The 23,718-nt window shown below is 40.1% G+C and overlaps 1 protein-coding gene across 13 annotated transcripts in view; it reads left to right on the forward strand.

The window, feature by feature from the left end:
- The first annotated feature begins 2,678 nt into the window (after positions 1 to 2,678).
- The window catches only part of Wnk3 (WNK lysine deficient protein kinase 3), a 220,166-nt gene continuing 199,126 nt past the window's right edge, over positions 2,679 to 23,718 (forward strand). For 6 of the 13 annotated variants that reach the window (XM_013068764.3, XM_021251220.2, XM_087189630.1 and 3 more), the window contains exon 1: positions 2,915 to 3,607. The gene's annotated coding sequence lies outside the window, so the exon portion shown is untranslated. Of the gene's footprint in view, positions 2,890 to 2,914; positions 3,713 to 5,977; positions 6,209 to 11,971; positions 12,008 to 14,754; positions 14,819 to 23,718 lie in introns of those variants that run through there. The other 7 variants (XM_021251217.2, XM_087189625.1, XM_087189627.1 and 4 more) reach the window with 7 other exon arrangements.

Genomic DNA, 23,718 nt, shown 5'->3' on the forward strand with positions numbered 1-23,718 from the left:
AAATGCCCTTATTCCACCCTCAGTTTCCACACCTGTGCCTGGGTATGTCCTACAATCCCCAAACTGTGCTATCACCTGGGTTAAAGGAAGAACGATTGGTACTGTTCTCCCAATATGTTGGTTTATCAGGCACAGAGGGGAGAATGAGAAATTGAGTTTCAGAAAAAGTCACATCTCTACCTATTGCTGCAGTAGTCAGCTTACTGTGAATTCTAAGGTTCATCACAGCTCCATTTTGTTGACAGAAAGAGTTACTGTCATCTTATGTGGTAGAAAGGAGACCACCAGCTAGTAGGGCCATGAAACTAATTTCTGGCTTCCATTCCTGTGGAATGTTGCAGTCTAAAAATGACTCCAGTGAAAGCTTCTGTGATTTCTTGGCACCAGAGTCTCAAAAGAAGATGAACTAGATTATTGAAAGGATGTTTTCCCGAGATAATATGAAGCCAAATCAAAAGTGGTTAATATAAGTCAATTTTTTCTGTTTGATGAATAGGAACATCACAAATGTCACTTGAAGCTGGGCATGGTGGTTCATGCCTGTAACCCCAGCACTCAAGAGGCTGAGGCAGGAGGACTGCCATAAATTTGAGGCCAGCCTGGGCTACATAGTGAGTTTAAAGCCATCCTGGAATACATAGCAAAACTTTGTCACAAAACAAAAACAAATGACACTTGAGAGACAGTGGAAACCAGTGGGTAGGAAGGGAATGTTCCCTAACGTACATTGGCGATTAGCTGTAATTGCCTACTCCCCTTTCTCCCTACATTGGTATCTGCATTGAGTTCTGGACTAGATTGTCTCAAACAGAGGAGCACATATGCCAGTAAGAGGCCTAAATTGAGAACTACCTGTCTTTGGATGGGAACATACTTGATTTTCATATTTCTAAAGCTCATAAAAGTCACACTATTTAATAGTTATTGAACAAATGTTTGCCTGTTTAAGGAGTGCTTGGAAAGTTCACATTTGACCAGTTTGAAGGACTAACATTTTCAAGTATTGTTCAGTGTTGATTACATCATCAGGCTCAGAGACAAAGGCAGAGGGACAGAGCCACAACTGAGCTGAGTTCTTCATTTTGCAAAGGTATGATATGCATAGCAGTGGTAAGAGTATGTGGACTCGGAGAAATAGAAAACATGGCCACAGTTTCTAGTTACCATCTCATGTGAGTTAGGAATAACTTATTAATCTTTGAAACTACCCCTTGGTGGCAGTTTGGCTACACTTTCAAGTGTTTCCCCCACCCTAGTCAATAATTCAACAGAGGAAAAGTCTATCTTCAGGGGCTTGAGGAAAGAAGGAGGTTGGGAAACCCCACCCATTCTTCAGTTAATTGGAAATGCGGAGCCCCTCAAGATACATTGTTGCTATTATTTGTAGAAATCACACCTTATTCTTTCAGATTTGCAAGGAAGGAAGATCTCCACAGGCAGAGTGACTGAATCTTCCGCTGTCCCTTGTCAAAACCGTAAGATGAGGGTTTGAATTTAATAAGGGCATGATCTGGTTTTCTTACATGTTCCAGCAATATTAGGATTAACAAGTGATCATCAAGAAGAAAAGGGCAGAGACAAGAGAGAGGTCTACCAGGCCTCTCATTTTTACATTTCATTTGGACCTTAGAAACCGCAGTTAAATTTGAGAGGGCTGTTGTTTTGTTCTGTTTTGTTTTTTGAGTCAGGGTCTTGCTATGTAGTTCAGGCTAGTTTTGAACTCACTATGTAGACTAGATTGACCTTGAATTCATGGCGATCCTCCTGTCTCCACCTCTGGAGTGCTGGGATTACAAGCGTGGCTGACAGTGCAATTTTAAACTACTGGAAACGGCTGTGCTCTACAGTAGGAAAAGAAAATGAGGTGGTGTAGAGGGAAGAGGTTGGTACAACCCAGTGATAGGCCCCTAAGGCTGGGCTATTGAAGAGTAGCCTGGTATTTTCCACAGAGCCTGCTACCCTCAGGGGATCCTGCTAATCCCTGAGGGGCTTTGGAAAAGAAATCCTGCCCTTTAGTTTTCATTCAGGTGCTAGGACACCTGGGGGACTGAAAAATGCTAGAGCTCTGGACAAAGAACACTAGGGCTTAGGTTTTAATTCCTCCAGACATAGTTGTGTGAACTTGAGTAAGTCATGTCCATTTCCTCTCCTAAACCTCAGTTTTCTCTGTCAAACCATGATCGATGCAGTGAGAATGAGAAACAATTCTGCACCGCACCTCATACAGCACAGGAAGCAGTTTTTAAATAAAACCGCAGAGCTGAGGTTAACGTGTAGTGAAAGCTCAATGAAGATAGCATTCACTACCAGCAAGAAGACTTGGGAGTTTTTCAAGGAGATGGACAGTAGGAGACCGAGCCAGCCTCAGGAGAAGGTGGCCTTTTCGCATGCGCGCAGTCCAGGAACCACACGGAGCAGCGAGGGGGCGGGGCCGGGTTTCTGAAGGGGTTGCTATGGCACCGAGGGGCCAGGGGAGGTTAACCGAACCTTTAAACATTGCTCCCTCCCCCACCCGCCCTCTCCAGGGCCCAGGGCCATTGTTCCCTGCAAAATGGCGTCAGTAAACCTCCTCCTAGTCACAGGCCTTAGTAACGCTGAAAGTGGGAGTGGGACTGAAGGTGAAAACAGAAACTACAATTCCCAGGGTACACCGCACCTGCCTGTGAGGCACAGGACACGTGCCCAGGCCTAGCGGTTACAGGCCGTCAAAATTCCGTTTCATAGCTTCCCTTTCCCATCCCTGCTTTGGTTGTTGCCCAGCTCCCGCGCGCGCGCACTGCGGTCCGCGGTGGAGAGGGAACGACATGCCGTGGCCGTTGCACTTGCAACGTAACCGAGAGACCGGTATTTGTAAATCTGTGCTTCGACTTTTAATCCCGAAGCCGGCAGGTAGGAGTCTCGCGAGAAAAACCGCGAGTTGAAAAAAACGGAGCTGGGGTGGCGGGTGAAACGGTGCTGGCGGGTACCACATTTCCACAGAGCTACCGCATTGAATGGCTTGCGGAGAATTGAGAGTGGGCGCTGGGTGGTCAGGAAGTAGTGTGTGCTTTTTCTTTTTTGAGGGAGAAGGCAAAGCAGCTGTGAAGAGAACGAGAGATTCAGAACACACAGGAGATGTCGCGCGTGGCTCCTCACTGAAATTTTTTTTGGAAAGGGGAAAAGCCTTTCTCCTCGACGCGCATCTCTACTGCTGCGTTGAAGAAGGCGGGAGAGCCGTGCGCACGCTCTAGTTGGCTAGCCACTCGGCACCTCGTTGCAATAGGGGCTGCTCAGAGTTGGGGCTGCTCCGTTGGCTTTCTCTGCCCCTCCCCCTCTTCTTTTCTCCCCTCCCTTCCTCGCCCCCCTCCGCCCCTCTCTACCCGTCTGAATTCCCTGGCTGGAGTACGCGTGCGCTTGGTCAGCTCCCTTCGAGCGCGAGCTAGGGCTCCTACCCCGCTCCTCTAACCCCGCCCGCTCTTTACCTACCAGCCGTAGCTAGCCCTGTGGGCTCAAGGGGAGACGCTCGCGCGCACGCGCACACGACTCGGAGCCGAGCCCGAGACCTCGAGGAGGGGAGTAAGAAGCATCGGAAGAGGCGGTAGAGGAGGAAGAGGCGGTGTGTTTGTGTGTATGTCTCTGTTCTACGGTGTGGCTTGTCGGGGGGCTGGAGGAGGGTTGAGAGGGCGAGGAAGAAGCAAAAAGTCAGTCTCCCTCCTTGAAAGCGTCTAGTCTGGTGAGGGTCTCGGCTGGTTGGGGCTGTGGGAGAGGAGGAGGAGGCCGGGGGGCGTGTCTGGGATCGGGCTGAGAGATGAATGGGCCAGGGATGAATGGAGGGAGACAGCGGCGGCCAAGAGTCTGTTCCCAATAAGCATCCTAGTGGGGGCCAGCTTGACCGAGGCCGGGTGAGTGCCATCACCAGTGGATACTGGAGGAGTCTGAACTGGGATCTTTGGGGTTGTCGGAGCTGCTGTCGTAGTGACGGATTAGGCGGAGAGGAAAATTAAGAGGAAGAGAGAGTGGGGAAGGGTAGATTTGAGGTTGAGATGCATTTTTCTTTTTCTTTTCTTTTTTTGTTTGGAGGGGGTGACAACTTTGAGAGAAGATGAAGGACCATGGGACAGGGAAGGTGAGGATTCTAGAGGAAGATCAGGAGACAGTTGACAAAGGACCGAGTAATCATTTAAGTGAGATTGAGGCTACTGAAAGAGAAGATCGTTTCGGGTGTGGGAAGTTGAGTAAGGTTTCAGTGTTTGTATTGATGAAAATTGGGTGGGGAAAAGAGTGGATTTAATTTTTAGGTTCATATGGTATGTGGTGTGTGTCGACTGGATCAGAGTAAGGAATATTGCAGTCTGGTTTTGTAAATGTATTAGGTTCAAGGGGATTGAGAGGTGTTATTTGGAAAGGGGTGGTGTGTGTTGTGTGACTGACATGTTGGGGATGGCAAGGAGATAGCATGATAGGGCTGGGATAAAAGTGAGGTGGCTTCTTTGTATGGAAAGAGGTTTTGTTTGACTAAAGAGTGGTGAAACATTTATGTAGTGGGGTGTGGGTGGAAGCCCTGCAAGTGTGTATCTCCGTATCTCAGGAGTTGAAAGATGTTAAAATGAGAATGAACCTCAAAACAGATGCAAGTAGCACGCCTTATTCCTTTTTAAGAGTTACTGCTGAGGCAGCTATATGAATAGCCTTTGGTGAAAATTGTTTAGTTAAGATTGCATCCTAATTTTTTTGAGGCTTTGTTACCTGTTTTTCATCTGTAATAAGTTTGAATATCAAGAGAACTTTTGACGAGGTCCTAGTATATGACACAGAGCCACAGGTGTCTTCTCGAAATCTCTATCCTGTGGATTGATGAACTTAAAAATTGTTTAAACTCGACAGTCCAAGGGAAAGATACTTTGCATTCAAGTATAGCTAAAATGTACTAAAGCTTATTTTGAGTGCTTAAATAATTACACATGATACTTTTGGTCGCACATCGTTTCTGGTAAGGATGTGTTGTGATGATTTCATTCTGTTTTAGGTCACAATTTATTGTTATGGATTTCTAACTTTTCATGATTATTTTTACAAATTTTATTATTACAAATTTTACTGACGTATTGAGTTCTCTTGGAAATGTTGCAAATTTGAGAACATTTCTTGTATACTGTTTTGATATTGGAAAGAATGTCATGTTTTAATGGCTACTCATAATTTGAATACAAAAGTTAATACTGTGTTTATAGTTTGTCAAATTGAGGTGAATACTATGTATATGTATATATATATAGATATATATATATATATAGAGAGAGAACAAACCTATAACAGCTCTGCCAGGCAAAGTGGTCTCCTAGTTTTGAACCAGGTGTTCTTCGAGTGGAAGGCATTCAAGTATAGAGGCTAGAAAATGTAAGCATGGTATATTTAGGGACTGGAATGAGATAAGGCTGGACTCTTAAGGCTGAAATGAAGGACTAGACTTAGCTCTACCTTCAAAAATTCTTTTTCTTTTTTCTTTTCTTTTCTTTTCTTTTTTTGAGACAGGATCTTCCTGTATAGTCCAGGATGGCCTTGAACTCACTATGTAGCCCAGGCTGGCCTTGAATTTGGCAATCCTCCTGTCTTGGCCTCTCGAGTGCTGTGATAGCAGGCACTAGCAGGCACGTGCTAAATCCCTGACCCAGTTGTAAGAGTTTTTAAAAAATCTATATTCTAGATACTAGTCCCCGATGAGATATGTGGTTTGCAAATAGTTTATTTCATTCTAGAGTTGTCTTTATATGTGTGTGTATATATATATATATTTTTTTTTTGGTACTGGGTTGCCTTTTTATTTTTTATAGTGTGCTTTGAGGCACAAGAGTTTTGAAATTTGATGAAGTCCATTTTATCTGTTTTTTTCTTTGGTTTCTTGTGCTTTCAGTTTTAATCTAAGAAATCATTGCCATTTCCAAGGTCATGACAATTTACTCCTATATTTTCTTTGAAGACTTACAGTTTTGGTTCTCATGTTTAGGTCTTTGATCCATTTTGAGTTCATTTTTGTATGTGACATGAGTTAAGGATCCAGCTTCTTTCTTTTGCAGGTGTGTTAACTTGCAGTTTTTAAAATGTTTGTTTGTTTGTTTGAGACAGTCTCTCTATGTAGTGCAGGCTGCCCTTGAACTCACTATGTAGCCCAGGTTGGGCTGAAACTCACAGCGATCCTCCTGCCTCAGCTTCCTGAGTGCTGGGATTACAGGTGTGTGCAACCGTACCTGACTGCAGTTTTTAAAAATCTAAAATACCCAGTACACAAGTCTATAAATGTATATTATATAAAGCTATTTGTGACAACATCCAGTCCTTTTTGGGCAGTTGTGTGTGTGTGTGGGGGGGGTGTTTCTAAATGCATTTTTTTATGATGCTGAGAATGAAACTCACGGCCTTGTGCATGTTAGGCAAGCACTCTTCTGAGCTTCCACCCAGGTCCTCTAAATGCATTTTGTTTTTCTTGTTTTTTTTTTTTTTTTGGCACCGGGGATCAAACTCCGGACCTTGTGCTTGCGAGGCGGGTTGCGGCACCACTAAGCTAAATCCCTGGCCCTAAATGAATTTTTTTTTGGTGGTACTGGGAATGGAACTCAGTACTTTACCACTGAGCTACATCCTTTTTGTTTTGACACAGAATATCCTAAATTGACTAGGTTGGGTTTGAACTTGAGATTCTCCTGCCTCATCCTCCTTCATTGCTGGGATTACAGGTGTACACCACTATGCCTGGGTTCTAAATGTGTTTTTGAAGGCCATATATTGTATTTGAAATGTGGGGAAATTTCAAAGGTCCTTATGAATCATTGAGATTTTTACGATCAGGAAGCCTCAGTATGTCTCAATCAGGAAACTTCAGTATGTCGAGCTAAACAATCCTTATGCTAAAGTTACATAAGGTATTTTTAGTTAAGAGTTTTTTGTTTGCAAATTGTATAAGGTTAAATCTTTGTTTAAAACTGGGAATAAACAGTTTTGGTCTATAATTATGTATTATTTAACCAGAAATTGGCATATATTTTAAAAGCAGTTATGCCTGTTATATTGTTTATGATTGTTCAGATCTGTAATCTAGCCAAATATTTTGAGCCAACTTCTTAACTAAAATGTATGTCAATCAATACTTTCCAGAGACTTTTCATTTGTAGCTTCAGCTATAATCACCCACGTATTATTTTGATAATTTAGGAATAATGTAAGATTATTTTATAGTTTAGTTACTTGTAAAAATGAGAATTAAAATTAGCATAGCACAATTGGTTGATAAATCTCAGCTTTTAGTTAAGCATAATTAAAATAGGGGCATTAATTTGTTTTTAAAACTAGGAGATTTTTTGTTTTTGTTTTTGTTTTTATTTATTTTTTTTGGTACCGGGGATGGAACTCGGGTCCTTGTGCTTTCGAGGCAGGCAGCGGAACCTATGTTTTGTTTTTTGTACTAGAGATTGAACTCAGAGCTTTTTCACTAAGCTACATCTCCAGCCCTTCTTTTATTTTTTATTTTGAGATAGGCTCTCACTAAGCTGCTGAATTGCCCAGGCTGTACTTGAATTTGGGATCCTCCTGCCTAGCTTCTCAGAGCTGGGATTATAGCCATATGCCATCATACCTGGCAGGAGATATTTTAAAATAAGCATGGGAAATTTGTGCTGATTCAGCTCCAAGAATTGATAATTTAGCTCCAAGAGTTGATAATTTAGCTCTGATTATGTCCACTGCTGCTCAGAGAATAAATTTTTGTGTGTGCTGGGTATGGATCTCAGGACCTCCTACATGCAAAGGAAGCACTCTAGTATTGAGCCACACCTCTAGTCCCAAGAGATTAATTTTTTGTTCTTGGGGCTACTGTGGTGGCCTTTCCACTTAGACAACCTTTGAAGGTTTCTAGCAAGAGATTAAAAACTTTTTTGTTTTGTTTTTTTGAGACAGGGTCTTGCTATGTAGTTCAGGGTGGCCTTGAACACACTGTGTGTAGCATAGGCTGGTCTGAATCCACAGCAGCCCTGCTTCAGCCTCCTGAGTTCTGGGATTACAGGCATGTGCACTGCTTGAAATGTAAACCTCTTGAAGATAGGTGGTTCATTTGCTAAGGAACCTTTTAAAGATACGGATGAGTTACTCTGAAATTGTTAGCCCAAGTGAATCACAGTAGGACATACAAGGTATTTGTAGTTTCTACCATTTGTTCCACAAATAATCACTACATTCCTGCAGTGTGCCAGTGTGGGCTTGTTGGGAGTAGGTGAAAAAGAAGGATTACAGTGGAGGATGATGGATGGTCAATAAATAAATAATTTTAGAAAATAAATATGAGGAAGAAAACTTTTAAAAGAGTGGTGGGATATTGGGGGAGGAGCTTCTATAGCTCAGGTAGCTAGGGAAGGCTTCTTTGAGGAGGTGACTTTGAATGAGAAGAGACCAGCTAGTATCTCCTGTGGGAGGGTCCAGACAGTGAAGGCAAAGACATGACTTGTGCTATCTCTTTTCACCATTTATTTCCCAAATGTCTGGTATATTCTTTGAACTGGATTTTTTTTTTCTTTTTTTTTGTGGTACCTTGGAATTGAACTCAGGGCCTTCCCACTGAGCTCCATTCCAACCCCTTTTTGTATTTTGAGATACAGTCTCACTAAATTGCTAAATTGCCCATGCTGGCTTGAATTTGAGATCCTACTGCCTCAGCCTCCCAGGCGATTACAGGTGTGTGCTGCCAAGCTAGGCTAAACAGGCTGTTACTGAATGAAAATTCTTAATGTCCTGTTGATTGAATTACATTGTAAGTTTTTTACTATTTAAAATGGATGAGTTACTACTTTTTGTTTCTAAGGAAAACCAAAACAAAAATAGGTACATTCCTTATGAGAAGAGACTGTTCTTCAGTGGAAATATTACTGAAGTAGGAGTCAGTTTCTCGATTCTAGCCTTGCCTCAGTGTGATCTTGTGTGTCTGTTAGCACCCTTTTCCTTGTTATTAAATAAAACAAAAGCCCTACCCCTACCTACTTTGCAGGGTTCCTTTGCTAACCAGTGAGAAAATACAGTTTGTAATACATATGAAATGTAATGTAGTCTATTAATATACTTTTGGAAAGGATCTCAATTGAGAAATGTTTTCCCATCAATTTAAAGCTTTTATGTTTCTATCCATCTGGTAAATTTTAGCACCAAATGTCTAAATTCATTGATTAATAAGGAGAGGTTGAGTTCTTAGAAAGTGGTATTTTGGTAGAAAGTATGTCGGATTTAGAATTAGAAAACCAGGGCCGGGGATTTAGCTCAGTGGTTCTGGCTCCTGCCTCACAAGTGCAAGGTCCCGAGTTCAATCCCCGGTACCAAAAAAAAACAAAACAAAACCCCAAAAAACTAGAGTTCCAGAATTCTCCCTTTCATTTAGCAGCTCTATAACTTGGGCAAACTTCTGTGAACCTTCCTGATTTTCAGAATTCAGATTAATTCCAAGTAGCTCTCAGGATTGTTGTTAGGAGTAATTGAGTAAAATAGATGAATTTTTTTGTTGTTGGTGGTGCTAGAGGTCTTGCATTCAGGCTGTACCACTGAGCTGCATTCCCCAGCCCCACCCTCAGTCCCATGAAGTTCTTTTGAAAATGATAAAGCAGGGGTCAGCAAACTTTTTTGGTGATAAAAGGCCAGATAGTAAATATTTTAGGCTTTGTGGGCCATGAAGTATCTTTTGGAATTACTCAACTCAGCTGTTGTAGAAGCCATGGACAATGTGTAAACAAATGAATTGTGGCCACGTTACTGTAAAACTTTAGTTTTTGGGCACTGAACTATGAATTTCAAGTCATTTTTTTTTTGCAAGTCATTTATATAAGTCATGAATAACTTCTTTTGTTTTTGGTACCGGGGATCGAACTCGGGACCTTGTGCTTGGGAGGCAGGCGGCAGAACCACTGAGCTAAATCCCCGGCCCCTGTAGCTCATTGGTAGAGCACTTGTCTTGCATACATGAGGCTGTGGGTTCTATCCCCTAGTACTGCAAAAAAGAAAAGACCAAAAATCCCAGGCAGGATGATTACTTGCTCACAGGAGTTCATGGACAGCCTGGGTAACATAGGAAGACCCCATCTTACACTAATAAATAAAAATAATAAAAGCTTAGTATATACTATAACTTTTTTTGTAGTATTAGGATTGAACTCAGGGTCTTCCCAAGGAGCTAAATTCCTATCTCTTTTTGTTTTTTATTTTGAGAGAAGGGCTTGTTAAGTTGTTAAATTGCCTAGGCTGGGCTTGAATTTGTGAACCTCCCTCCTCAGCCTCCCACGGTGCTGGAATTACAAGCATGCACCACCACACCCAGCCACCGTAATATTTTTTTGTGGAAAAAGGGAAGGAGAGAACATATATTTGCCTAAAGGGACTCTGAAGGGGACTGGAGTGTGTAGCTTATTTTTATGACTTTTTTTTTTTTTTTGGGTACCAGGGATCGAACTCAGGACCTTGCGCTTGCAAGGCAGGTGCAGAGCCATTGAGTTAAATCCCTGGCCCTGAAAAAAGAATTTTAAAAAAGGAAAATGATATGAACAAATAATTCACACAGGATGAAAAATGAAAGAGCCAATAAATATGAAAAGACCCTAAATCTTGCTAGTCATCAAGAAAATTAAGAGTGACACAGAGCAAAGGAGATTAGCTTAATTTCCATTTATATGCAATCACATTGGTAATATTTCATACCCATATTGACAAAATTATATTTAAAAAATCAATTGCCTAGTAATACTGTACTAAGTATTGGTAAGAACATGAAGAAAAAGAAACTCAGATGTTATTGGTGAGACTATGAATAAGTATAGCCACTATGAACATTAATTCAGCAATATTTAGTAAAATTAAAGATTGTGCCGGGTGTGGTGATGCACAGGTCTAATGCCAGTACTTTGGGAGGCTGAGGCAGGGGGATCACAAGTTCAAGGCCAGCCTGGGCAATTTAGCGACTTAGTAAGACTGTCTCAAAAATAAAGAAAAATGGACTGGCATGTAGCTCAGGACAAAAGCACTGGGATTAGTCCCCAGTAGTAGGAAAAACAATTCATATCCTCAGTGTATCCTTGTTTTCAGCCCTTTTTTTTCACTCTGCCCCCTTGTGGGTTCAGTCTTCAGACTACAGGATTCTACCCTGCAAATCTGCTCCCTCCTGTTAGAACCTTGTCTGTTTCCACTACATAATTTAAGTTGTAGCATTCTTTGATTTGCGTTATCAACTGGTTCTTTTCTGTCTGCTCTCTGCCAGAAATTGTTAAAATCTTTTATCTGTCATACTGTTTTCCATTTGTATCACTGACTTGTGATTTACATTTTTGTAGTCCTTTACCATCACTTTTCTGGGTTCCTGGAAAGAACAAGTGATATAGATGTTCGATTTACTTTCTTGAAGTAGAAGTCTACAGTAGTACATCTTTTTTTCCCCATTGTTGGAGATTGAACGCAGGCCCTTGAGCATGCCACGAAAGTACACTGAGCTACACTCCCAGCCCTCAGTGATATATCTTAACCTTGGATAAATTGTAGGCTCCTTGAGAACAAGGATTTATTTTTGTTCTTTGATTCTTGGATCTTGACACAGTGCTTGTAAATTGGTACTTGGTAAATGTTTATTGGCATGAATATATGTATATGACAAAAGAGTGGAGAATTTACTGCATAATTTTGACTTTATGCATTCTTTCAATTGCTGGTTCTAAAAAGGTAAAGAAATTTTTTGAAGCTGGTTATGGTGGTGCTCACCTGTAATCCCAGCACTGGTCTGAGGCTAGAGGATAGCTGCGAGTTTGAGGCCAGCCTAGTGAGTTCAAGGCCAGTCTGAGCTACATAGACTCTGTCTCAAAAAAAGAAAGAAAGAATAAAAAGAGAGAGAGAGAGAGGGAGGAAGGAAGGAAGAAAGAAGGTTCTTTGAGCCATTGTTGACAAAGTACATTCTTTTAATTATTTGTATGTTTTTCTTTTTCAGTAATGAAGATTGAACCTAGGGCCTTGTGCTTGTTGGGTAAGCACTCACCACTGAGCAATATCCCCATTCCTGTTTAAAATAAAAGAACATTATTTTGAGACAGGATTTCACCAAGTTCCCCAGACTGGCCTTGAATTTGCAATTCTCTTTTCCTTAGTAGCTGGGATTACAGGCGTGGGCCACTGTGCTTGGCATGTGATGTTTTTTGTTTGTTGTTGTTTTGAGATGGACTACAACTACTATATTTTGCTCCAGCTAGTTTTCAGCTCTTGGGCTCAAGCAGTACTCTTACCTCAGGCCTCTCAGTAGCTGGAACTACAGGTGTGCCCCACCACACCAGGCTTTACTGGTTTTATGTTGGATTTCCTATGGCTAGGACTAAGATAAACTACAGGGAAAAATTTATTTTGAACTTGTAACTCAAATGCTGCAAGCATATATAACAAATGTATTGAAGGAGGAGTGATAGGACATAAATTTGAGAGATTTTTTTTCAGTCTAATTTCAGTCTATAGAGAAGTGCTTTTATAATTGTCTTTATACATATTCCTAGGGCTTAGGTCAATGTATTTAACCATTTTATGAAGAAAATAGATCACACTTAGGTTGTGATATATAGCTATGAGCTTAATAGGAGACTGTATGTCTGAGGCCTGACCTTTGTTTTTTAAATGTTTATGATACATAGTAATTACAATCCTCATGGGGAGCTGGTATGTATATAACACATCTTCATTCTTTTTTCATCCCCTTCCTTTTTCCTATTGGCTCCTCTCCCTCCATCTCTTTACCTTCCCTTTTGCAAAAGATCTATCTCCTGTTTCCTATTATCTTTTATTTTACTCTTTAATTTACTTATATTTTGAGTTTCTCATATAAGGGAAACCTTGCATTATTTAAGCTTGCGTGTCTGATTTATTTCACTTAATGTGATCTCAGAGTGCATCCATTTTCCTACAAATGACTAAAATTTATCCTTGTTTTTGGCAGAGTAGTACTCCATTCTGTGTAAATACATTTTCTTTATCCACTCATCTGTTGATGGATTTATAAGCCACTTCCAAGATTTATCTATTATGAGTTGTGCTGCTATAAACATGGGTATGCGTGTATCACTTTAATATGCTGTCTTTAACTCTTTCAAGAAGATACCTAGAAGGAGAATAGCTGGGTCAAATGGAATTTCTAGTTTTAGTTTTCTTGAGGAATCTCCATAGTGATTTCTGTAGTGGTTGTACTAGTTTACATTCCCAACAACATTGTAGAAGGGTTTCTTTTTCCCGCATCCTCACCAGCATTTGTTATTTTATGATTTTGTGATGGTATTCTTTCTGGGGTAAGATGGAATCTCACTGTTGTTATTTTCTTCCCTTTTTTTTGAGGCATGATCTCCTATTTAGTTCAGGCTGACCTTTAACTCACTGTGTAGTCTAGACTGGCCTCAGACCTGCAGCAATCCTCCTGTCTCAGCCTCTCAAGAGCCAGGATTAGAAATGTGTGTCACCATGCCCAGCTCTCAGTGTTGTTTTAATTTTCATTTCTCTAATGACCAGTGATGTTGAACAGTTCTTCATATATTTATTGGCCATTTGTACTTATTTTGTACAATATTCATTTCACTTGCCCATTTTTTGATTGGGTCTTTTATTTTGAGGGGTCTAATTTTGATTATTTTATATATTCTGTATATTAGTCCTCTGTCTGAGGAATTGCTGGCAATATTTTTTTTCTATTTTGTGGGTTGTCTTTTCACCCTGTTGGTTGTTTCCTTTGCTGCGCAGAAACTTTGATTTGATCCCATTTGTTGATTCTTGGTGTTATTTCTTGTACAGTTGGGATTCTGTTCACAAAGTCCTATGTCTTCAAGATTTTACCTATTTTATCTTCTAACAGATTCAATCTTTCTGTTTTAACATTCAGTTCTTTTTTTAAACATTTAGTTCTTTGATCAGTTTTGATTTTAGTTTAGTACATAGTGAAGGATATGAGTCTAGCTTCAATCTTCTTTATATGGATAGCCAGTTTTCCCAGCATCATTTGTTTAAGAAGCTATCTTACATCCAGCATGTGCTTTTGGCCCCTTCGTCAAAGATCAGATGACTGAAGATGCCTGGGGTTGTTTTTGCATCCTCTATTCTGTTCTGTTGGTTCATATGTCTGTTTTTCTTGAGGCCTGACTTTTGCAGATTTTTCACTGAGCCATGTTTCTACATTGCTGAATGTAGAAGAGATATTATTTTGGTCACTGGGGTATATTTCTTTAGCAATGCCAACATTTCTTACTTGAATGCTTTTTAAAAATGAATTATATAATTTTCTGCCCTTCTAAATAGAGTCTCCTGAAATCATTTAATATTTTCTGTTGAATAGTGTTTTAGTATAGTATTGCCCCTAGAGGGTATTAAGAGATAGAAAATAAAAGCTTTGATTCATTGATTATTATAATCTCTCAGGCACTGTGCTAATTATTTTATGTGTATTTTCATCAGTCCTGTGAGATTTCACAAATGAAATAAAAAATAAGTAAAGTTAAATTATTTGTCCCCACTAAGTGTGGTGGCACATGCCTGTAATCCTAGCACTGTGGGAGGTTGAAGCAGGAAGATTGCAAGTTGGAGACCAACCTGGAAAATTTAGCAACTTAGCAAGACCCTGCCTTAAAATAAAAAATAAGAAAGGACTGGGGATGCAACTCAGTACAAAGATTCAAGCCCCTTTACAAAAAAAATTTGTTGCCCCAAGGCAGCACCAAGATTTGATTCCAGTTTTCTTCCACCCCATAGACTGTGCTCCTGAATTCTTCTTTATGGTCAAGAAACTGCTGGATCCATAATGAAGAGGTTCTAGGTAAATATTAGGAAAGCTTTTGGCCTGGTTGTTACAATTCATCATCATCATTATTATTGCTATTTATGTGGTGCTGGGGATAGAACCAAGGCCTTGGACATGTTAGGCAATTGCTGTACCGGTGAGCTACACCCCAGCCTCAAATTTATTTTTCTTATTTATTGTTTACCCTTAAATTATTATTATTTTAGTTATTTTCTCTTTCTCTGTCTCTCCGTCTCTCTCTATCTCTTTCTGTCTCTCTCTGTCTCTCTCAGTCTCTCTCAGTCTCTCTTTTTGTGTCTTTCTTTCTCCCTTTGAGACAGGATTTCATTATGTAGCCCAGGTTGTGGGGATCCTCCTGCCTCAGCCTCCCAAGTGCTGGGATTACAGGTGTGTACCACCACGCCTGGCATATTTTATTGTTGCAGGCATTTTCCCTCCAAAACAAGGGTTCTTGTTTTGACTAAAGAAATATTTTATTAAAAGCAGACATAGACGGAGAGACAGTACATCAACACTGAGGACAGGTCAGGCTAAAGATGAATGGACAGAATGAGGAGCAAGAGAGCAATATAGCTTTTAAAAGATATATTTGATCTTAGAAGTGTTTGGTTTTTTTTTTTTTTTTTTTTTGAGACAGGGTCTCGCTATGTAGTTCAGGCTGGTCTTGAACTCACTATATAGTCCAGGCTGGCCTTGATCTTGTGATCATCCTGCCTCTGACCCCCGAGTACTGGGATTATAGGTGTGCACCACCATACTTGGCTGTGCTTAAGATTCTTAAAGAGGGACATCGTATTATATTGAGATATAATTTATATATACCCCAGAGTCCCAGCTACTTGGAAGACTGAGGCAAGAGGACTGCTTCAGCCTTGTCTGTGAGTGAGAACCTTTTTTTAAAAAATCACCAAGGGGGCTGGGGATTTAGCTCAGTGGTTCCGCTACCTTTTGCAAGCGCAACGACCTGAGTTTGATCCCCAGTACCAAAAAAAAAAAAAATCACCAATTCAAATGTAAACATTTAGTAAATGTATAGAATTGTACAATTTTGATGACAATCCAATTCTATTATTTTTAGATTTTATTAAAAAGTGTTTTTTGTGGTCCTTGGGATTGAACCCAAGGCCTGGAGCATGCTAAGGCTGTGCTCTGCCACCGAGCTACACCCCAGCCCTATCATCTTATTTTAGATTATTACCATAATCCCCAAAAGATCTTTCATGCCCATCTGCAGTCAGTTCTTTTCCTGTGCCCCAGCCCCAGTCAACGAATAATCTCTTTTTTGTCTCTATAGATTTGTATTTTCTGGACATTTCATAGAAATTGAATCATACAGTATGTGGGCTTTTTCTTCTGGTTTCTTTCACTTAGCATAATGTTATCAGGTTTTATCTTTGTCATATGTATTAATACTCCATTTTTATTGCTGAGTAATATTCCATTGAATGTAAACAACATTTTTTAAATCCTTACATCGGTTATACATGTTTGGGTCATTTATACCTTTTAACTATGTTGGATAATACTGCTATGAACCCTTGTGTATAAGTTTTGTTTTGTTTTGTGTTTGGTGTTTTGAGACAGCATCTTGTCATACATTCCAGGCTGGCTTTGAACTCACCATGTAGCCCAGGCCAGCCTTGAACTAACAGAGACCCTCCTACCTCAGCCTCTGAGTGCTGGGACTTACACACAAGTGCTGGGATTACAGATGTGTACCACCACGCATGGTTTGTGTACAGATTTTTTGTGTAGATTTTTTGTGTGTACATACATGCATGTGTGGTATTAGGGATTGAATTCAGGGCCTTTGCACTGAGCTATATCCTCATCCCTTTTTAAATTTTTTATTTTTCAGACAGAATCTTGCTAAATTGCTAAATTGCCCAGTTTGGGCTCAAACTTGCATTTCTCCTGCCTTGACCTCCCACAGTGCTGGAATTATAGGCATGCGCCATTGTGCATGGTTTAAACATGTTTTTATTTATTTTTTTGGCATTTTAATTAATTGATTCATTTCTTTACACATATCTGAAAGTGATGCGACATGTTTTTATTTCATTGGGTAGAGGCTATCATATGGTAACTGTTTAACTTGCATATGACAATGTTGCACCATTTTATACTGTATTCTCATCAGCAGTGTATGAAGATTATATTTTTTCTACATCTTTGTGGGTGTTTTCTCTCCTCTTTTTTCCCCCTGGTACTGGGGATTGAACCAAGGCCTCACATATGCTAAGCCAGCTCTCTACAGCTGACCTACAACCCCAGACCTGTTTTTATTTTTTATTTTGAGACAGGGTTTCCCTAAATTGCCCAGGCTAGCCTAGAATTTATGATCCTCCTGGCCCAACCTCCTGAGTAGTTGGGATTATAGGATGTACAGTACTACACCCAGCCTTTTTAGACTGTGTAACTAGCTTTTAAAAAACTATTATTATTTTATTATTTTTACTATACTGGGGATTGAACCCAGGGCCTTCACACCGAACTATGTTCCTAGGGCCCCCCCCCCCCCCACTTTTGAGACAGGGTCTTGCTAAGTTACTGAATTGCTGAGGCTGGGCTCAAGCTTGCCATCCTCCTGTCTCAGCGTGCCAGAGTGCTAGGATTACAGGCCTATGCCACCACACTTCGCTCATTTTTGTTTTGGTTTCCATTTCCTTAATGAATTTTTTTTGTGCTTACTAGCCATTTATATACAGTAGTTCCTCCCTTTTTCAACAGAGGATACATTCCAGGACTCAGTGGATACCTGAAACTATGGATAGTACCAAATCCTATATATATATATATATATATATATATATATATATATATATACTGTATTTTTCCTGTACATATAAAATTTAACTTATAAATTAAACACAGTAAGAGATTAGCAACATAACTAAAACAAAATAGTACAATTATAACACTGTAATATAAAAGTTATGTGAATATGGTCTTTCTCTTCCTGGAATTTTTCATTTAATATTTTTGGACTGTTTGACTTCGAGTAGTTTACACTACAGAAAATGGGGGTGGGTGGGTGTTGTATCTTTTTTTTTTTTTTTTGAGACAGGATCTCACGATGTAGTTCAGGCTGGCCTTGAACTAACTATGTAGCATAGGCTTGCCTAAAACTCACAGTGATCCTCTTGCCTCAGCCTCCCAAGTGCTGGGATTACAGGTGTGCCCCACCATGTGTGGCTTGTATCTTCTTTATATATTCTTGTTACTGTCCCTTATATATCTGGTTTGTACAATTTTTCTCCCAGCTGATAAGTTGTCTTTTTCCTTTCTTTTAAAAAAATCTCCCCCACCATCTTCTCTCTTTCTTTTGCCCCTCCCCTTTCTTTTTGAGACAGGGTCTTCTTGCTCTATAATTCAGGCTAGCCTTTATCTCACTATGTATCTCAGACTGGCTCCTAACTTGTGGCAGTCCTCCTACCTCAGCTTCCCAAGTGCTAAGATTCCGGATATGAGCCACTATGCCCAGCTCGCTCGCTCTTTTTCTTTTTCTCTCCTTCTTTTTTTCCATTTTGTTTTGTGATAGGGACTATGTAGTTTAGGCTGGCCTTGAATTCACTGTGTAGCCCAGCCTGGCCTTGAACTTGAGTTCTCCTGCCTTAGCCTCCCCAGTGTTGGCATTACAGGCATGCGCCAGCATGCCTAGCATCACTTGACTATTTTTTGATGGGGTCTTTTATTTTGGGGCTCTAATTTTTTGGGGTTCTTTTACATATTCTTGATATTAGTCCTCTGTCTAAGGAATAGCTGGCAACATTTTTTTCCCATTCTGTAGATTGTCTTTTCACTGTGTTGGTTGTTTCCTTTGGTGTGCAGAAACTTTTTAATTTGATATGATCCCATTTGTTGATTCTTGTTACTTCTCGTGCAATCATGGTTTTGTTTAGAAAGTCCTTGCCTGTGCCTATAATTTTAAGAATTTTACCTATTTTATCTCCCAGCAGGTTGTGTTTCTGTTCTAACATTTGCTTCTTTGATCAATTTTAATTTTAGTTTAGTACATGGTGAATGAGATGGGTCTAGATTCAATGTTAAGAGGCTATATTTTCTCCAGTGCATATTTTTGGCCCCTTTGTCAAAGATCAAATAATAGAATGTAGTTGGGGTTGTTTCTGCATCGTCTATTCTGTTCCATTGATCCTTATGTCTGTTTTTGTGACAGTACAACTCTTTTTTTTTTTTTTTGGTACCGGGGATCGAACTTGGGACCTTGTGCTTTCGAGGCAGGTGGCGGAACCACTGAGCTAAATCCCCAGGCCCTGACAGTACAACTCTTGATTCTGATATTAACACAGATATATTCTAGTAGCACTATCTAGTTGGGAAATTGTTGGGAGTTTTTGTGGAAGTCTTTATTTTTCCTCATAGCTGTATTCATTCAAGTAGTAAATCTTGCATTTAATACTTCCTTAATATATCCTGAGTGCATCCTTCCTGCCACTATTTTTATTCAAGCCTCATCATCTCCTTCCTGGATTAATGTAGTAGCTTTTTAATTGGTCTTGTTTTACATTGTATGGATAGAAGTTCCTTAGTGACTATTTGCTTTTATGTCCTCAGCTACCTTCTTACAATATGCAAGTAAACTGCCCATGGTACTGTACCAGGCACTTAGGCTCATATGCTCAGGTTCATTTGCTTGCTGCTGATGAAATTAAAGGAGGCTGTATATTTTGGTAAAAGAGGAAAAAAGATTTATTCAAGGCTAGCTCCGAGGAGATGGAGGGGCCCATTTCCCTTAAATCACCATTTCACCATGTACAGGTGGGTAAGTCTTTTATAGTGAGGAATAAAAGGGAGGGGAAGCAGAGAGAGACAATGTAGCTCTCTCTGCTTGCTTTATCATTTCCAGCAGTCTTCAGCTCATTGTCCCCTTTAGGTGGAAGGAAACTGGGCTCCTGCCTCCTGGTGCTAGCATCTGAGGATTTTGTCACTTCATCTGGGGTGAGGAGAGGAGGAAGTATTGGCTATATGCTCAGCAAGATGAAATGGAGAAATTGCTTATCTCTATAATAAAAAAACCCTAACTTTTAAATTTCCATTTTGCAGTGCTAGATACAGTACCAGCCATACACTTACTTCAGGCTGTTTCATGCCTTTGCTTGTGATTTATCCTGTGCCCAGACAAGTTAATTTTTTTGAGTACCAGGGATCAAACTCAGGTCCTTGCGCTTGGAAGTAGGCGGCAGAACCACTGAGCTAAATCCCTGGCCCCAACAAGTAAATTTTCTTTGGGACTCACCTCAGGCATCTTTCCCAGGAAATCTTGCTTAAGGGTCCAACTTCATCTTTTTTTTGGAGACAGGGTCTTGCTACATAGTTCAGGGTGGCCTTGAACTCACTATGTACTACAGGCTGGTCTCAAACTCAAACTCATGGTGATCTTCCTGCCTCAGCCTACCAAGTGTTGGGATTACAGGTGTGCATCACCACACCGGCTCCAACTTCATCTTTCTGTAATTTTTTTTTTTTTCCGGTACTGGGCATCAAACTCAGGACCTTGCATTTGCCAGGCAGACGAGGCACCATTGAGCTACATCCCTGGCCCTCCAACTTTATCTTTTGCATGTGGATAGCCAGTTGTCCCAGTGTCAATTGTTGGAAAGACTATTCTTTCCTCATTGAGTTGTCTTGACACCCTTGTTAAAAATGAGTTGACCATAAATACATATATGGATTTGTGTTACATTGTTTATCTGTATATCTTTATATCACTACCATATTTTAATTGAATCTTTGTAGTAGGTTATTTATTTATTGTGGTAGTAGGGATTGAACCCAGGGCTTTTGCACTGAGTGATATCTCCAGCCTTTTTTTATTTTTTATACAGTGGTACCTTGGTTCACGAACTTAATTCATTCTAGGATTCTGGGGAAGATGGCCTCAGTTGTGTTCTGTCACCCAATGTTCACGAATGGAAGCAAAATTTTGCTGAATGCTTCTGTTTGTGAACTGAATTGTGAACTGAGGTACCACTGTATTTAGACATGGTCTTGCTAAGTCACTAATTTGCCCAGGTTGGGCTCAAACTTGCTATCCTCTTTTCTAAGCCTCTCCAGTAGCTAGGATTAAAGTTGTGGGCCACTCTACCCTGTTTTAACTGTCTTTTTTAAAAAAAACTAAAAGGACATAAACAGATTTATTAGGTAATATATTAAAGTATTTTCAAGCCAGGCATGGTGGTGCCTGTGTGTAATTCCAGCACTGAGGAGGCTGAAGCAGGAGGATCGTTGTGAGTTCGATGCCAGCCTGGGCTCCATAGTGAGTTTGAGGCCAGCCTGAACTATGTAGTGGGATCCTAACTAAAAAAATGTGTATCTTCCTTGTATCCTTTCTACCTGTCCTATTTCTCCTATCCTTCCTCAACACTGCTCCACTTTGATCACTTATTTTTTTCTTAGCATTTTGTATTAGTACGTATTTGCAGTACATAATGATTATATTCATTGTGGTGAGTTAGTACATGTACATAACACATCTTAATTACTTTTTTATTCCTTTCCCCTCATCCCTCCCTCCATCTCTTAGTTCCCTTACCCTTTGCACAAGTTCTGTCTCTGTTTCCTATTATTTCTCTCTCTCTTTTTTTTGAACCAAAATCTTGCTGTGTCGTCCAGGTTGGCCTCAAACTTGCAGCTATCCTCCTGCCTCAGGCTCCTGATGCTGAGATTATAGGCCTGAGCCACCATGCCCGGCCTCTTATTATTTATTTTTATTCTGCTCTTTATTTATACTTTGGATTTCCCATATAAGGGAAACTATGCTTATTTAAGCTCATGTGTCTGTTTTATTTCACTTAATATTATGGTCTTGAGGTGCATCCATTTTGCTATAAATGACTCAAGTTTATTCTTTATGGCAGGATAGTACTTCATTGTGTATCAATACCACATTTTATTTATCCGTATGATTTTATTTATATGAAGACACATAGGCTGCTTCTAAGATTTAAGTATTATGATTTGTGCTGTTATAAACATAGGAACGCATGTATCACTGTAAAATGATGTCTTTAATTCTTTTGGGGAGATACTTAGTGATCCCTTATTCTTAAGGGATGAAGAGGTGCTTGAAGCCCTATCTTATGGTTGTTTCAGATTTTGGGGGTGGCACTGACCCTGCATAGCCTTGGATCAAAATTCTCATCCTGACTGAATGAAAGGAAGACATAGGGTTTGTTATCAGCATGTCATTGAGGCTTAAGGGAGTGTCTGATATGTAATTTTGTGAACTATGTTTCATAATGCAGAAGACAATTTCTAGAGTTGTTAGGAATATATACACAAAAATGCCCCCCCCCATCTGATTCAGGACCTTGTGCTTGTGAGGCAGGTGCCGTGCCACTGAGCTACATCCCTGGCCCCACAACAGTGTTTTAATAGCACAGGTGAGGATCAGCTTGAGTAGGAGCTGTAGAAGTCTGGAGAATATAATTGTTTTTTTTTTCATTATACAAATGTTAAGCATTGTTTTTTTTTATTTAATAAATTTTACTTTATCCCATTCCCAAGCCCCCTCCCCTCCCTATGTACAAAAGCTTTGTTTCCATTTTTCCTTTTATTTTTACTTTTTTCTTGTCCCTTTTTTCCTCCCTCCTCCATTGTTCCCCTTCCCATTTGAACCTGTTCTTTCCATTTCTCAACATCCATTATACATTTTAGTCCTTATTTCCACTTTGTTTCTCACACCAGAGAAACAATACAGTATTTAAACATGTGTGTCCAGTTTACTTCATTTAAGAGTATGGTCTCATGGTCCATCCATTTTGCTTTAAACATTTGAAGCTCATCCTTCGTTATGGCAGAGTAGTACTCCAATGTATTAAAAAACCACAGCTTCTTTAGCCACTTGTCAGTTGATGGGTGTAGGGAACAGGGAAAGGGGACGTTACTAGAACCTCTGCAGTAAGTCTTAGTCTCCTGCGAGCCACGGCAGCACAAGGCGAATTACAGGAAAGGTAGAAAAATGAGACTGAGAAGAAGCTGAGCTTTGGGTCTGGCAAAGACAAAAGCCCCCTGCTTACCGCATCTTTTATTCAGTACATCGGGAGAAACAAATGTAACAAATGACTTGCAGAGAGTTCAGTACATCCTGCGTAAATAAGATGTAACAATCCAAGAACAACGAGGAACTGAGTAGATGTTTGTTCCTCCCAGGATGTTTTCAGCTCCCAGGCTGTTTCTTGTCCTGCAGAATCGCAGCATCACCGGATCATTGAGGTCTCAGTTGTGACCGGAGGCCAAAATGGAATTATGTTTCAGAATTCCATAGCTGGGCTGTAGGCAGGAGAACTAGGCTAACCAAATGATTTTTCCCTAAAATTATGTAGCATTGCTACCGACAGATGGGCATTTGGGCTGTTTCTAAGACTTAGCTATTACAAACTGTGCTGCTATAAACGTGAATGTGCATATATTTCTGTGGTATGATGCTTTTAATTCTTTCAGGAAGATACCAAGAAGAGGTATAGCTGGGTCAAATGAAACCTCTAGTTTCAGTTTTTTGAGGAATCTCCACGCTGATTTCCACAGTGGTTGCACCAGTCTACATTCCCACCAACAGTGGAGAAGGGTTCTTTTTCCCCACAGCCCTCTAGCATTTGTTATTGGTTGATTTCTTGATAGCAGCCATGCTTTCTGGAGTGAGATGGAATCTCACTGTTTTAATTTGCATTTCACAAATGACCAGTGTTATTGAACATTTTTTCATATATTTATTTGCTGTTTCTAATTCTTCACCTGAGAAGTGTCCATTCAGGTGCCCATTTTTTGGATTGGGTCTTTAAATTTGGGGGTCTGATTTTTTTTTTAGTTCTTTATATATTCTAGATGATAGTCCTTTATCTGAATAGCTGGTAACAATTTTTTCCCACCCTGTGGGTTGTGTCTTCACTCTATTG

Source organism: Heterocephalus glaber, unplaced genomic scaffold (genome assembly GCF_053883595.1).
Source record: "Heterocephalus glaber isolate CG9 unplaced genomic scaffold, H.glaber_assembly_v1.0 deba00001545, whole genome shotgun sequence".
Taxonomy (NCBI): domain Eukaryota; kingdom Metazoa; phylum Chordata; class Mammalia; order Rodentia; family Bathyergidae; genus Heterocephalus; species Heterocephalus glaber.